The sequence below is a fragment of the Helicoverpa armigera genome, chromosome 28 (genome assembly GCF_030705265.1).
Source record: "Helicoverpa armigera isolate CAAS_96S chromosome 28, ASM3070526v1, whole genome shotgun sequence".
NCBI classification, from domain to species: Eukaryota; Metazoa; Arthropoda; class Insecta; order Lepidoptera; family Noctuidae; genus Helicoverpa; species Helicoverpa armigera.
Genome location: NC_087147.1, coordinates 892,704 through 905,993, shown reverse-complemented (window position 1 = coordinate 905,993; position 13,290 = coordinate 892,704). Strand labels below are relative to the sequence as shown.

The 13,290-nt window shown below is 36.4% G+C and overlaps 1 protein-coding gene across 1 annotated transcript in view; it reads right to left on the bottom strand.

Annotated features, from left to right (window-relative positions):
* Positions 1 to 7,362, bottom strand: part of LOC110377993 (neural/ectodermal development factor IMP-L2) — an 80,724-nt gene extending 73,362 nt beyond the window's left edge. The window contains exon 1 of the mRNA XM_049851787.2: positions 7,007 to 7,362. The gene's annotated coding sequence lies outside the window, so the exon portion shown is untranslated. The remainder of the gene's footprint in view (positions 1 to 7,006) is intronic.
* Between the last annotated feature and the right edge of the window lie 5,928 nt (positions 7,363 to 13,290).

The window sequence follows — 13,290 nt, the reverse complement described above, 5'->3', positions numbered from 1 at the left end:
CACGCAATTGGCATAATTCAGGCTTATGAAAAAGTTCATCTGAAAAAATCTTTTTGTTTTCAGATCATAGCGATAGTTCTCGAAGGAGATCAGCCAGCTGCGCAGGACATATTATAGTGCACAAGCATTCGCGCAGACACAAGTGCACTCACTATTCCTTTACTCTCATGACCCGATGGGACGGCAATCCGACACCACCGGAGAGAGATCACAAGCAGGACCGACATTAACGCGTTCTCCGATGCACGGGTTTCACAAGATCTACAAATATAGAAAAGGCTTCAGTATTCTCTGAAGAGAGTAATCATTGATTCTAAGAGTATTTTTCTTTAAGTACGTAAACTAGACCACGTAAAATGCACGGTATTTTTTCTATCAATCCGATTCACCGAGCGTTGATAATGGTCAACGATAAAGGCATGAAAAAAGGTAAGTATTGACGTTGCTATGTAAAAATGGAAATGGGAATTTTGATCTTCATTTGTTTATGAATATTGACTTTGGTACATAATGGGCTTGAGAAGGAACATGATGGGTTTTAGTCAGTAAGAGTCTGACACTCCCTCACGATGCACCCACAGCGGGAGGGGTCATTTGATGATTTCCCATGTCCAAAAAGTAAGGTAGGGTAAGGTAAGGTTTAAAGCACTTTATGCTGCATCAAATTAGATATGATTTGACATGAATATTATAGCCATATCACGCCATATGTAGACAGAAGTATTTCTTATTCTACACATAAATCTCGTATTTTTTGCAATTAGCTCCGAACTTCGCTTCAGTGTCAAATGGCTAACTTCAGTCTGGCAAAGTTATTTGAAGAAGACTGCACCAACTTATTAGAAAAGAGGTACTACTTTAGCCTTGATCTGGTTCTAGCGGCCATTGAACCCCGTCCAATGCAAGCGACCTTGTAATACTTAGACAGTTTAACTCACTGGACACGCTATTGCTATGCCTTCTGATTTAACAAAGATTTGAAATCGCTGCTCATACGTGCGTCAAGTTTATGTTTGGGTTTGTACATTTTATCGTGATCAAAACTGCAAGAGTGAGTAATAAATATTTTTTACAAGTGAATATGCCAGTTGACAACTATTATTGACCTGTCAAAAACGGTTCCTTTATGTACAATTTCAATTATGAAGATGCAGAGCATGACGCAGATTTTTCACCACAAGCTGTATGTAGTATATATAAATTGTATTTTGCTTTTTTTTTCATTTTTCCATTGAAAAGGTTAATGAAACTGACATTATTTTATGATCCCTTAACAGATGATAAAGCAATTTCTATTTGACCTAGTAAACTACACTATTGCCAGACGTTTTCGCATAGCAACTTCAACTGAATGCAGTTCCAGTAGTTTCAGTACTCTAAGTAGAAATTCAAACTCAATGGCACAGATTGTCTGATTGGTGCAGATTGATGAATGGCCAAAATGTTAACCTACATACGTATAGATATGCAATGTAATTGACTATGAGGAAGAACATGTGACAGACGTGATTCAGGGGTGAAGGACTTCGAAAAGGTGATGTAACAGTGCTTGTGAACTTCGTTTCACTAGTGAGAAAATGCATGTATCTAGTTTTCAGTATATATGTATTTTAAAGTCGGAGTAAAAGGTTTTTAAGACCTATTAGAGGTTCTTATAAAATATTAGTGGCCCGCAGTATGTGCTTCGCGATGTACAAAGTCCACAATTTCGTTCTAAAAAAATTGATAAACGAAGAAAAGCTCAACCAATTTCGTGCGAATTTGGCATAAACCATGTACTAAAAATAGTCAACAAAACCAAAACACTTAGTTTGCATAGATGAGCCCGTTCTTGACTTATAAAATTATAACGAAAAGTGGTAGTTATTTGGAACCTAAGTGCAGGGGTCAGCTTAGAAGGTACCATGGAGAAGAACCGGCAAAAGACTCTATATACACCCTTCTTGAGAGACTATTTGAGGTAGAACTTGTGTTTGTGAGCTGTGGGTTTGTTCGCGTGAGTTACCGCGGCCCTGGTACATAAAGGGCTTAAGAAGGAACATGGTGGGTTTTAGTCAGTAAGAGTCTGACACTCCCTCACGCTGCACCCACAGCAAGACGGCTCATTTGATGATTTCCCACCATAAAAAAAAAATGAACTTACGAATAAGGCTCTTAAGTTATGTGGGTCTAATGGAAGATGAAGTCACAATGTCACGAAATATTAGAGATGTTATTTCAAAGAAAATTTTGTAATAATTCTTTATGACGTGACGTCTGGAAGCGTCAATTTACTTCTAATTCTATGTAGCATTAATTATAGTATCAAATACAGTAACTGTTATTTGCGAATAATTACTGCTATTTAATTTAGTTTAAAATACTTACCCAATGTCGTTGGCGTGAAAGTCAACAGAAATTATCAGACTGAATTCAAATTGTTTAATTAAAGTTAAAAATAACTTTAAAACTGGTTATTTCGGAAGTAATAACCTTTATCTTGTAAATATAAATAACGGCGGTTTTTGGAGGGCGTTCCACCTACTAGTAGTAAACATTATAAGAGTCCACGTCAGCATCTGGCTAACCTTTTCCCAACTTTGTTGGGGTCGGCTTCCATTCTAACCGGACCCAGCTGAGTACCAGTGTTTTACAAGAAGCGACTACCTATCTGACCTCCTCAACCCAGTTACCCGGGCAAAGCGATTGACCCCTTAGCAAGACTGTGTGTCAGACTCACTGGCTTCTGACTGCTGTATAATGACTGTCAAAGAAATACTTACATACAAATGACAGTCGCAACCAACATACTTATCATGCCTTCTGAAACCACATAGACGGTCACCCATCCATGGATTGGCCGCGCCAAACGTTGAATCTTAGAAAGAAAGACCCGTGTGTCTTTGTTACTTAACACGCCACGAGTTCTTATTATTTACATGTGATGTCTACCTTAACTCAACCATTATCTTATTGTATTTGTAGTTACAAAAGTATACATCACATGTTATGTCTTGCTAAAATTTCTCGGAACACTGCAGTCAGTCTAAGTACATTTTGCTTGTCTAGTCTAGTTCCTAGTTAGTTTGACGTCACATTATAACCTTCATGCTTAGTCTAGACTTTAATTAAATAATTACTAGACTGAAATCTGGTGATTCACTCAAGGATATCATTATACGTAATTGTAGTCTAGATTCTAGAATGGCTGGGGGCTAGATCTCGCGTTTCTTTTAGTAGGTAAGTTAAGTTTTATATAAGTGGCATTATCTTTGTAATTTTAAAGTTGTGTTAATCATTTGATCTTTCATCATCTATACAAAGTCCACTGAAAACGGGCCTACTTATTTTTATTCTTCCTGTCCCGCTTCCAAGTCATTTGGGGTAGACGCATTACGTATTTTTCTTCCATATCTATCTCTCTGTCAGATGTCATACTTACATCCACTCCCTTCTTACTCATGTCCTCTTTCAGGCAATCAATCCATTTTTTCCTCGGTCTACCTCTGCCGCTCCATCCTTCCACATTCACACTTAAAAAGTGCCTACTTCTGCCAAGTTTAATTCACATTTAAAGAGATAAAGTCACCAGACAATTAAAAAGTGATAAAGCAAGACCTTTTTAATCATCAAATCAGATCCGTATAGCTCAATTACATCCATAAACCTCGGTTTACAGTCATCCTGAAACTAGTGGTGGGACATAGTCGACAAATTATTTATCGATATCGATGAAAAAAACCGAAAAAATATATACCATGGTATCTATATCTTACGTCATTTGCTCCTTGGAATAAACTTGTATATGTTTGGTTTTTAAGTACTTTTTTAGAAAACCGGAAACCAAGTAATTGTAGTGGGTAATTTTAGGTAAATAATATAATTATACCTATTGCTAAGGCTGCTTGTGGACTTTTTGAGGTAATTCCTGGAAAGAGTATGGAGGACAGGGGTGATAGAAAGATTTTGGTGAAAAGATACAGGAATACCTAGTTTGGGAGACAGACTTTACTGTTACAGATTTATGTACATATAACATAACTTTGTAAATATATTTATTGTGTCATTAATATCATGTTTGTATGGTGAATAAAGATTATTTATTGTCGCGTTACCATTCGATTAATTTAATTTGTCGACAACCTTTCAATTATATTGGCACATCACTATTTCGACCAACTTAACCACCATAAGGCTGTATATTTTTAGTATACAAGCTCAATAAATGTACTTTACTGCCAATAACGTCTTAACCGGGATTCTTTTAAACTGAGCTTTGCTAAAGTGAAAGTCACATCTTAACTGGGCCAGCCGAATTGAGAAAAATATATGTTGTGTATTAATTATTGAATTTAAAGAAGTGTTATAAGAAGGGATTATCATTTACTTTGCTGTATATACTAGCTTCTCGACGCGGTTTCGTCTGCCCGAATTCAAATTTGCATAAAGTTAAGTTCCATAGCAGTGTACATGGGAAAAATTTGCTTGTATTCCAAGTTTTGACTTTGAATGAGAAGAAACTTGTACGAGTACTCTCATGAGTGTCGTCAGTAAAACCATACTTTTTAAATCTCAAACTCAAAAACGTTTATTCAAATTAGGCTGATAAATCAGCACTTTTCGAACGTCAAAAACAAAAGACACCCCAAAACGCCCACCCTTCACCACTTCCTATATGTTTTTGCTGGGAAGAAAAAGTGGCGCAACAAACTCCCCAGCAACACATGTCTGTTGGAAGAACCAGAATGTACATATATAGAACAAGTCTTTTTAAACCTACTGCTCTTTAAACTACCAATCTGAATTTCCTATTAATGTCTGCGCTCGTTAAATATAGCGATAGTGTTTTGTTTATATATTTTTGAACACCAACGCCAACAAACCCAGGTTGCAAAGAACCTATGTATTTCAAAACGTGACTTGAAGATGATATTCAATTTCTATATCTATGAATGGTCATCCCATATGGGTTTAATATAATTATCGTTGTCGATAATCAGTTAGAAAAACATATGAACGCGGATATCTAATGTCATTGTTATTGAAGATATAAATATATGTATGATTACACGTGTGAGAATCTCCTTTTTAGGGCAGATTCAAACAGTATTGTATATGCGAAAGTAAGTATGCCCGTCTGTCGTGATTTCACGTCAAAATTGCCGTACCGATTCAATTGGTAGGTAAATAAGTGCAGGGAGTCTGAAGAAAAGACATGAAGTATTTACCCGGTTGCAGGAAGTGGAGAACGTGGCAAAGATCAGCTGGTTACTAATATATGACAGTTTTTCAGGCAGAAAAACCGTACCCAAGTGTTAAATTGTATTGAAATTGATGTACCTACTGCAAAAATCAAATGTGATAATTTCTGGTAAAAATTACTTAGCTTGACTGAAAATCATGTAAAATATATTCAAAATAAGTTTTGTTGATACATAGTTTTAATATTTCCTTTTTTATTTGTAGATATGTTGATTTAATACGATATGTAATGTAAATATATGGTCCAATGCAAATATCTATGTAAATAAAAGTGTTATCTAACTACCATCTAAAAAAAATATTCCAAATTAAGTTTAAGAAAACTCTGCTCGTACTGATTCACACAAGACCAGCAAATTTCTAAAATGTCCGCGAAATTGACGGAATCTCTCATAAGATCCAAGGTGAGATGCCATACAGTCATTCATCTGAGTACTTGTAAGGTCCGAAATCCAAAGGGTCATTGATCCAGGAAGTCATTATGTAATTACAGCTGTCACATGTCTAGTTTGTCTTCCTAATGTACTGTAGGTATAGTCAGTAACAAAAGTCTATTAAGACAATTTAAATTATAATAGAACTGAATACTAAAATCTCAAATGAAAAAGCTGTTCAAAGTGTTTTGAAATTCTGTGTTGTCTAGGTTATTTTACATCGATAATATAATACAGAGGTTTTTTTTTAAATTTAATTGTACCCTAAAGGTCCAAAACTACTGAACCGATGTGAAAAATATTTCTCAGTTGTAAAGCTACACTCTTCCCGGGTAACATAAGCTATATTTTATCCCGGTGACTGCCTCGTTGGTCTAGTCATCTAGTGGTAGCAAGCGCGACTGCTGTGCTCGAGGTCTCGTTCGATTCCCAGGTCGGGCCGAAATCGCTTTGTGGGTTTTCTTGAACTTTCACAACGCAGCCCGTAGTCTGGAAGTTGGTGATTGATTCACCCGTGCATCGGAGAGCACGTCCTGCGCCTGATCTCTTTCCGGTCGTGTCGGATTGCCGTTCCATCGGGTTATGAGAGTGAACCTGTGAACCTGGAATAGGGAGTGCACCTGTGTCTGCGCAAATGCTCGTGCACTATAATATGTCCTAAGCAGCTGGCTGATCTCATTATATGAGAACAGCCGACGTGGACAACAATTGGCCTGGACCCTAATCTGGTTCAGTAGTCCTGAAAGGTCGGTACTTAAGCGAGATTGTAGCGTTGTAATTTTATTTCCCTTAATAGATTTTTGTTGCTGCCTGTACCTACTTTTAACGCACAAGGTCGGATGTAATCGTCTAAGCCTAGTATTCCACGCTGCTATTTTTTGCGTAAAACGAAACGTAGGTAGGCTTAATAAGACAAATGCTTAAGCATTAATGACTTATCAATACATTATCTAGACTTCCCACGTTTAATCAAAAAACTTATCTTTCTGATTATATAATTAGAAGATATTTTTATACTGATTATAATATGGAATTTTATTCAGTATTGCATTGATATTTGTGACGAAAACATGACGAGAAGTTACTGGAAGAAAGGAACGTAACATTCACTTGTGAACGGTAAAATAAGTTTCTTAAAAGTAGGTACACATAAAATACTTAGAATATTGATCATCAAAGAAATAAACAGTTCTTAACAAATGAAACATTTTAGCAAATGTGGGTCCTCAAACCTCAATTCATTTTGCAATCGAAACTCATTTCACGGATTACTTTAGATTATCTTAAAAAAAACCATGCATAACCGTAGCTAATAATGTTAAACTACTTACCGTAACGATGTATGATGAAACACGAACGAAAAACACACAACTACGATTTATTTTAAATAAAATTAAAAAGTCACAAAACTACTTTATGGCGAAATATAAAAAATGCTGTATCCGAACAACGATTAACATTTTCAAAAAAGTTTTAATTCAATCAAACGCACAGATGTCCGAATTAGCACAGCGAACACGTTTGTCCAAAAAAATATAGTAAAAAAAAAATTACGACACAAAATGACACGCACACAGATTAAAAAACTTGACACGTGACGTTTCACAAAATAGTGTTGTGCTCCATCGAAAAATTATTGTATCGATAAGTACGTGTTTTGTCTTCAACTGCGACTTACGGAGTGAGGCACTAGTGTTGCGCTCGCGACTTATCAGTTACTTACTCTAGTATCAACATTGACAGTAGACGATTGCGCAGTTCTGAAGTTTTATAATATCGATTTTCGATGATTACGCGTTAAAGGAAATCGGACGACTAGCAACGTGGGAATTTATTTAAAAAGCATGCGGGATTCTTTTTAGGATATTTTTTTATTTAATTTTATATTTTAAAAAGTTCTTCATCAGCCTATTTTTATCGTCCCACTGCAGGGCAGAATCCTCTTCTCATCATCATCAGCCTATCGCAGTCCACTGCTGGACATAGGCCTCTCCAAGTGCACGCCACTGAGATCGATTTTCATACAGAGAAGGAATAGACATTAATAACTACGCTTGCTCAAGGCGATTTCAGACGTTACAGTTGCAGTCCCGGTTTCTCCAAGATTTTTTCCTTCACATTTACTCAGTCATTGGTGGCTAATACCTATATACTTAGAAAGTTCATATGTATAACTTAGAAAAAATACATTGTTACTTGCTTGACCTGGAATCGAACCCAGCTTTAACCTCTAGGTCACCACGACTTCTTACATAGTTAGTTACTTATCAGTAACAGTTCATTCAACTGTGTTTATTGTAACTTAGTAAAAGTTATATTCAAGGTCAGAACAATTTATTTTGTTAGAACCTTCTGAAAATGTCGGGTAGATAATAATATGCATTTATAGGGGTACCTCGCAGGTGATAAAAAAGTTGAATCATACCTATATTCATATCACATTTAATAAAAATGTGGAAACGCGTTTATCTTAATTGCAATTTCTCAATGACTAAGCATTTTTACTAATTACCTACATTTTTTGACATTGTAACTTTATGATGTTTCAGAAGGTAATCCCAGGATCTATTGCAACGATTTTGAAAATTGTTTCACCTTTAAGACTTAGTTTACTTGAGAGTGTTCTAGGACACATCGTTTACAGCCTTTGTATCGTCCCACTGCTGGGCAGCGGCCTCCTCTCACATGGAGAAGGATTGAGCATTAATCACCACGCTTGGTCAATGCGGGTTGGTGATATCAGACTTAATAGTCCAGGTTTTCTAGAGATGTTTTCCTTCACCTTTTTGTCAGCCACGTGGGTTCTATTCCAGGTCAGGCAAGTTCCAATGCAACTTTTCTAAGTTTGTATGTACTTATTTTCTAAGTATATCTAGGACACATATAGATCTTCTATAAGGGCGTGGGAGGTAATTCTCACAGGACGTGAAACTCTGAGTTATGTCGTGCTTGCTATATTTTATCTAGGAAGACGTTCCCACGGGACGCAGGTGAAACCGCGAGAAAGCCGCTAGTATAGTATAAAGAAACAGCAGGTACATACTTTATATTACGCCTGTACGTTTCGCCTATCTAAAGAGGTTAGGCAGAGGTGTGTTAATGTAATGTTGTACCTGCACCCACATTCTGTCAATCTAGGTAATAATAGGTGTGTCTATGCCAACTGGAACTGATTTCAACTAAATAGGAAGTTGTGCACTTTTGTATGAATATTGTTCCCTCTTTTTAATATGGTTCAATAGTAAAAAAAGGTATGTCATATGAAGTTATCCCATGGTAAGACTGTTTGTCAGACTTTCCGGCTTCTTTTAACGTGCCTTAAAAAGCAGTTGAAATGATTTTTTCCAAAAAAATTAAACAGGCATCAAAATATAGGTACCTACAATCTTCTCCTGACTGAATCTAACAAATACTTCGCTGAAAAACAATTAAAACAGATACATACATAATAAATACAATTCAAACTGAGAACCTACTTTTTTGAAGTCGGCTGTTAGTATGATTGAATTACATTCCCGACCTATCTCAACACCATTCCGAAGCCATGCATTCCTTAGTATTTGCTAATCAGGTCAACTGCAAAGTTCCAGGTAAACGGTTTCTGCTACATTGCATTTTACACTTAATTAATAACTTACTGTAATGTTTTAAATCGATCAAATGTCTTGACACGATTCGATTTCCAAGAATTTGTCGGCACGTTGTCAATCCGTGTTGCTAGTCAGACATTTTCGAAATTGCTCGATATATCGAATTTATTGGCACAGCACTAATAATATTTCAATATTTGGTCGTCAATGTCATGAGATTTTTTGTTTTTCGTGGGAAATCATCAAATGATCCCTCCCGTTGTGAGTGCAGCATGAGTGTCAGACTCTTACTGACTAAAATCCACCATGTTCCTTCTGGAGCCCCTTACAACAATCCCGTAGCCCCGGCAGGAGAGCTTTCGAACCACTTTACACATTCATCATAAGCCTTTTTATCGTCCCATTGCTGCCTCCTCTCACACGGACAAGGATTGAGCGTTAATTATCAGGCTTGCTCAATGCGGGTTGGTGATTTCAGACTGTACAGTCCTCAAGATGTATTCCTTCACCTTCATTCAGTCATTGGTGTCCAAGATGTACGTAGAGATTTCATACAAAGGAAAAGCTGCATTGCTGAAGATATTTTAAATAGAACCTCCCCTTTTTGGAAGTAGGTTAAAGAGATCCTTTTCTCATGTTTAATCAGAGTCACAATTCTTTAACTACATCATAAAAATATGTTATTGCCTCATTCAATAAAAAGGGAATTTTATCAACGTCAAACGTTACTTTATCAGAAAAAAAAATGTTTTCAAGCATTTTAATTTGGTCCGCACTAATCTAGGCTTAAATTAACCGGTTTTAACTGGATTGCCATCGACATGACTTAATCAAGTAGGTACATACATTGATTGTTTTATAAAAGCCGTGAATTTTTCAAAAGTTTAACTTGCATTCAGAAAAAAGTATTGTGGCTAAAATGTTTGTAATTTTGGTTGACATATCGAAAATCTAAATATGGTTTATCTAACCGTGAGCAGTAACTTTATTAAGACACAAGAAAAGATGCAGCCGTTACAGGTAAACACTAAGTAAAATATAAAAAAAAACTCAAAAACTACTGGTCCGATTTTAAATATTCTTTCACGATTAGAAAGCTATATTATCTGCAAGTAATATATTTTATCCCGGTACGAGCAGTAGTTCCCACGAGACGCGGGTAAAACCACGGGAAAACGGCTAGTTTGTAATCAATAATTTTGTTGAATAAAGCGATATTCTACCAATTAGCTTACTCAGCTAATTGCAGTGATCGATTTCATATTTCTATGCAAATTCGTTCAATATATTCATAGCGGCCATATAGTATACTAGTTACATAGTGACTTGAATATAAATAGAATTAGAAAAAAAAAAAGAAAAAAAGTGGAGTGCAGTGTTTTTATCGATACTTTTATTTTATTTTATCGATATAATTAATTTAAACTGTGTTTATTTATGTGATTAAAATACTGGTTGGTGTTTTCTCGTTTTGCAGATTTTTGAGGTAAGTTCCTAAATATAGGTAATATTTTTATTTTCTTTGGACCTTTGTATCGTCGATATTCATTATTATACAATATAAAAAATAATAAATATAAAAAATTTACTGTCAGTTTCTTAAACCAGTCATTTTCATTTTATGTACCAGCACAACTTAAAACAACTTAAAAACTCTTACGAAGAGTCCTTCAAACAATGATTAAAGGCTTCAGTGACTAACTTCAGAATTGCAAAGATATTTTTGCTCTATTGTCTAGACAGAAGAAGTTACCTTAACCTCCAAACCACGTGCTTCGCTATGACACAGACGGACATACATCATGACATATAAATAGTCGTCGGTACTAATCTATCACTTACCTGTCATAATGATTCTCTTCCCTTGGTTACTTCATCCTGACCAGTACTTGTACTAGACAGAAATCTTAGATATAAATAGGCTTACTACTCATCATCATGTACTCTTTCTCTATTAGGCATAGTAAGGTTGGTGTACAAGTGGGTAAAGAGTAAAGAACCAACCTCGACTTGGATTCGAACCCATGCACATATTTGAGAGGTTGGTTCTTTAACCACTAGGTACTAGGACACCAACCTCCCAAATGCCAGGTCAGGCAAGTACCAATGCAACTTCTCTAAGTTTGTAAGTATGTACTGCCTAAGTATATTTTGGACACCAATGACTGTGTTTCGAAAGGCATGTAAAGTTAGTGGGTTTCGGATGTCATTTGAACATCTTTGGCAGTCTTTATGGGTATTTAGGAGCCAGCAATTCTGATAACTAGTCTATTAGTCTAATCAAGATCGGCTTCCATTCAAAATGAATATATCTGAGTACCTTACAGTATGCTATATGGATTTGCTGCTTTCTGACCTCCACCACCAAGTCACTTGAACATCGCTATACAAATTTAAAAAATATACAAGCATTTGCTTGGACACAGGTGCACTCACTATTCCTTCACTCTCATAGCCTGATGGGACGGTAATCCGACACCACCGGCCTGAGATCACTAGCAGGACCGACATTTACGTGCTCTTCGATGCACGGGTACATCATTATGTATGTATGTATGTACCTACATTTGTAAGTATATAACATAAATATGGTTTTAGACAGTAGGTGGTAATATGCTGCCAGACAGAGCATACCTTTATAGATATCTAGTTAGTATTTTTAGTACCGTCTGTCTATACTGACACAAAACCAATAACTCATTCATTAGATAGACCGTATCAAATCATTACATAGGTACCTACCGAAAGATTGGCAGCGTTAAAGAGGTTTCAGGCAAATGTATTCATAACAATTCAGACAATTATATGCAAGTAAATATGCCTATTTATATGACCATTTACGAGCAGAAAGCTAAACAGGTCGTTCGATTTATAAAGTTAAGCAACGCTTGGCACGGTCGGTCTGTGGATGAGTGACCATCTTGTGATGACGCGTTCCCCCGTGTTTCGGAAGACACATTAAATTAGTGGGTCCGTGTGGTAGCTGTTTCGGTTATTCAGAAGCCAGAAAGTCTTTCAACCAGTCTTACAAAAGGGCTACCCAAGTTGAGAAGGTCAGATAGACCATCGATCCATATCAAACAAACACTGGTACTCAGCAGAAATATTGCTCGTCTAAAACTGCCCTTATGGCTGCGCCCGCGCCGCGCCGTGGGAAATCCCAGCAATGACGCGACTGATTATAATCAGCTTAACGTGATCATTAAGGAATTAGTCTTCTAATATTTCATGCATGACATTAAAACTAATAAAAAATACGGTAATTTTTGTAGATATGAATTGTGAAAAAAATATTCGTATTTTCATTTGGGTTCCGTATAACACTTTTGCCGCTTTTTGTGTAAAAGCCTTCGCTTACTTTGCTTTGAAGATCCTTTAAAAGCGAGCTCCCACTAATTTGAACAAATTGCGTGGGAACATTTATGAAATGCCCGCAAAACTGCATCATTTGTGTGTGGACATTGCTAATAGGACTCGCAATTTTTTGCTGGTGGAAACTTTACTACTTACTACTCATTGAATACATTAATCTGCCTGAGACTGTATGTATTTTATTGAGCCCTCCTTATCGGTTTTGATAATGGCGATCCATGACAGATCCCGAATATAATGTGTGGGAACAACACTTATTTTTCCTTGTTTTTGTAAGGATTTGTTTGCGGAACCCTAAAAATAAAAATTAAGCTGACGCTTGTTATGACGCACGTGTTGTTGTCTTGTGTGTAAGTTTGTGTCTATCTCCAGAACTTTGTTTATAGTAAAACCACCATTTTTAGATAGGTATGTTTGACATGTATAGTTGACGTCAGAAACAACAAATATGCAAGCTACTTGCATTGTGGAACACATGGATAAGAAACTTAAGTTGTAAACATAACATAAACATAGGCATTGATATATCATCATCTGCCTAGCCTTTTCACCACTCTGTGGATCGGCTTCCAGTCTAACCGGATGCAGCTGAGTACCAGTGTTTTACATGTTGGTCCGTGGATAGTGACCATCTTTTCATGACGAGTTCTTTT